The sequence below is a fragment of the Garra rufa genome, chromosome 4 (assembly GCF_049309525.1).
Source record: "Garra rufa chromosome 4, GarRuf1.0, whole genome shotgun sequence".
Taxonomy (NCBI): domain Eukaryota; kingdom Metazoa; phylum Chordata; class Actinopteri; order Cypriniformes; family Cyprinidae; genus Garra; species Garra rufa.
The window spans coordinates 10,855,426-10,859,301 of NC_133364.1; positions in this window are offsets into that span (position 1 = coordinate 10,855,426).

The window sequence follows — 3,876 nt, forward strand, 5'->3', positions numbered from 1 at the left end:
TTTACATCTGTTCACATAATTGTTTCTTAGAATTGCATGATACAAACTCACAATTTTGCCTTTTTTTCTCTGAATTGTGAAATATAAACTCGCAGTTGCGAGTTATAAAGTCAGTATTGCGTAATATAAACTCGCAATGCTGACAAATAAAGATGTCTGTTCATTCTTCACAATTCTGAGCCAGAATTCAAGATGAATTTCGAAATGTAAACTCAGAATTGCAAGATATAAACTCGGAATTGGAAGTAAAAAGTCAGAATTGTGAGAAAAAAGTCAGAATTGTGAGATATCAATTTGGAATTGTGAGAAAAAAGTTAGAATTGTGAGATATCAATTCGGAATTGTGAGAAAAAAGTTAGAATTGTGAGATATCAATTCGGAATTGTGAGAAAAAAGTCAGAATTGTGAGAAAAAAGTTAGAATTGTGAGATATCAATTCGGAATTGTGAGAAAAAAGTCAGAATTGTGAGATATCAATTCGGAATTGTGAGAAAAAAGTCAGAATTGTGAGATATCAATTCGGAATTGTGAGAAAAAAGTCAGAAATGTGAGATATCAATTCGGAATTGTGAGAAAAAAGTTAGAATTGTGAGAAAAAAGTCAGAATTGTGAGATATCAATTCGGAATTGTGAGAAAAAAGTTAGAATTGTGAGATATCAATTCGGAATTGTGAGAAAAAAGTCAGAATTGTGAGATATCAATTTGGAATTGTGAGAAAAAAGTTAGAATTGTGAGATATCAATTCGGAATTGTGAGAAAAAAGTCAGAATTGTGAGATATCAATTCGGAATTGTGAGAAAAAAGTCAGAATTGTGAGATATCAATTTGGAATTGTGAGAAAAAAGTTAGAATTGTGAGATATCAATTCGGAATTGTGAGAAAAAAGTCAGAATTGTGAGATATCAATTCGGAATTGTGAGAAAAAAGTCAGAATTGTGAGATATCAATTCGGAATTGTGAGATATCAATTCGGAATTGTGAGAAAAAAGTCAGAATTGTGAGATATCAATTCGGAATTGTGAGAAAAAAGTCAGAATTGTGAGATATCAATTTGGAATTGTGAGAAAAAAGTTAGAATTGTGAGATATCAATTCGGAATTGTGAGAAAAAAGTCAGAATTGTGAGATATCAATTCGGAATTGTGAGAAAAAAGTCAGAATTGTGAGATATTAATTCGGAATTGTGAGATATCAATTCGGAATTGTGAGAAAAAAGTCAGAATTGTGAGATATTAATTCGGAATTGTGAGATATCAATTCGGAATTGTGAGAAAAAAGTCAGAATTGTGAGATATCAATTCGGAATTGTGAGAAAAAAGTATGCTAGTGGTTGTGAGATACAAACTCATAATTTTGAGAGAAAAAAATCGGAATTGCGAGATATAAACTCGGAATTGTAAAAAAAAAATCGGAATTTCAAGAAAAAGTCAGAATTGCGAAATAGAAATTCTGAATTTCGAGAAAAAAATACAGAACTGCAATATACAAACTTTTGTGATGAAAAACGTTTGTAATTCTGACATTATTTTTTGCAATTGCGAGTAAGAGCTTGCAATTCTGAGAAAAAAGGTCTGAATTTCAATTTCCTGTTGAAATGGCTGCATTTTGCCCATGAAAATTTACAGAATAATGTTTAATGTGACCTTAAGGACCAGAGAATGTAGAGTGGAGTGTTTTACACTACCTGAGCTCTGAGTGGACATCTTTCTAGAAGAGCATGGCAGGACAAGTCTGTGTCTTCAGAGAAACTTGGATTTTTCCGGAAACACAAGTCTGCAATGTGCAATGCAACCCTTAAAGTCATGCTCATGTGGTACATTTCATTTACAGGTCCATCCATCCACCCATCTCACCTGAGGTTCTGTTGACTCCCGACACTTTCCGCTTGCTCTCGGCATTAGTTGCGGCAGGTAGAGTTTCCGCCACCGTGGCAGCCTCCTTCCTCTTTTTGTCCTTCTTATACACCGAAAAAACACTCTTCCAGAGGGACTTCTGCTTCCCTGGCTGGGTCTCAGCCGCTGCGTTCACGCTCTTTCTGCTTTTACGAGGGGAGAACAAAGAGTTGCGTTTTTTCTCCTTCTCCTCTCCACCCGTGTCCGCCCCCCACAGCTTCATCTCTGACCTACGAAGCCTGACTTCCGGTCCCCCTGCCAACAGTGGGGCAACCAGCCGGTCTGGAAGCGTCCTCCTTTGCTCCAGTCTACAGTTGTCCATCTGGCTCTGTGTGACACCGGATCTTTCCGGCAGTCTGGAAGCCCCTTCCGCCTCATCTCCGCAGAGTATCTCAATTTCATCCGGAGGAAGACTGCGAGCTTGATCAAGCTCGGGTTTAAGACCGTCCCGCTGTGGAACAGGAATAGCGCAGGTCGATGAGAAGACCATAACCTCTCGGTCCAGTATCGGTTCAGAATGGTGAAGGGCGCGACATTGCTTGCCAACAAGAGGAGAGTGAGAAGGGCTGTAGGGAGGAGTTGGAAGACCTGTAACTGGATTTAAAATGCTTTCATTTCCAAACGAGGTGGAATTGAGGTCCAAATCCTGATTGTCCCCCATCACACAACCTTCGACAGTGATGCTCAGTCTGTGGATTACAGAACAGCGGCCTATCGTCTCTTCTAAAGCGGCGCCTGCATCGCCATCCTTAGTTGGAGATGGTTCAGGTCGGGATGTACTTTGAAACTGAGTTTGTGTGCTGGAGTCACAGTTTCTATTGCAGGACGGTATGTAGGCGACTGAAGTATAAAAGCTTTCTTTAACGTTAGATGTTTGGCTTGACGTATGTTTGGAGTCGCATTCTCTAGACAGAGGAGTCAGGCCTAAACTCTTTCTGATCTCGGCACTCTTCAGCCAGAACTCCTCTACGACCTCTGACTTCTTCACAGGTGGGTTCTCGGGATTCGTTGACAGCTCATTTGTGGGTGTGGGATCTAATTCTGGTGGTTTCAAAGAGGGTGGAGACTTAGTAGATGACTGGCGCAATGAAATGGACTCTTCTTGTTCCTGTTGGTCACATGGTTTAGACTCTCTGACTGAGGTGGTGTCTATATCTGTGTCATCGCTGTATCCTTCATAAGACTCTGGTTATTAGAAGCATGAAGGGATAAAGAAAAAAGTTATTTAGAATGTGACAGAATTCTAGAGGAGTTCTAGAATCTTCTTAACTAAGTTTTGTGGGGGAAGCGGTGAAGCCTTTTCAGATGCTCTTAAAGAAGCAGAAAAAAAGGCTGAAAAAGATTGACTGTAAAGACTGTAAAGAGAGATCTATATTATGGCACTATACTACCAGTCAAAAGTTTTTGAACAGTAAGATTTTTAATGTTTTTTTAAAGAAGTCTTTTCTGCTCAACAAGTCTGCATTTATTTGATCCAAAGTACAGTAAAAACTGTAAAATTTTGAAATATTTTACTATTTAAAATAACTGTTTTCTATTTGAATATATTTTAAAATGTAATTTATTTTTGTGATTTCAAAGCTGAATTTTAGCATCTTAACTCCAGTCACATGATCATTCAAAAATCATTCTAATGTTCTGATTTGCTGTTAAAAATAATAAAACCCATTTATTGTTGTTGTTATTATTATTATTCAAAATTATTATGTCAAAAACAGCTGAGTAGAATTTTTTCAAGTTTCTTTGATGAATAGAAAGTTCAGAAGAAGCATTTATCTGAAATAGAAATCTTATAAAAGATTTATTAATGTTTTTATCATCACTTTTCAGGTCAATTTAAAGCATCCTTGCTTAATAGAAATATTATTTTCTATAATTTCTTTCCCAGAAAAAATAAAAATACTGACTCAAAGGTTTTGAATGGTACATATTGTTACAAAAAATGTTTTTCAGATAAACGCTGATCTTTCTATTCATCAAAGAA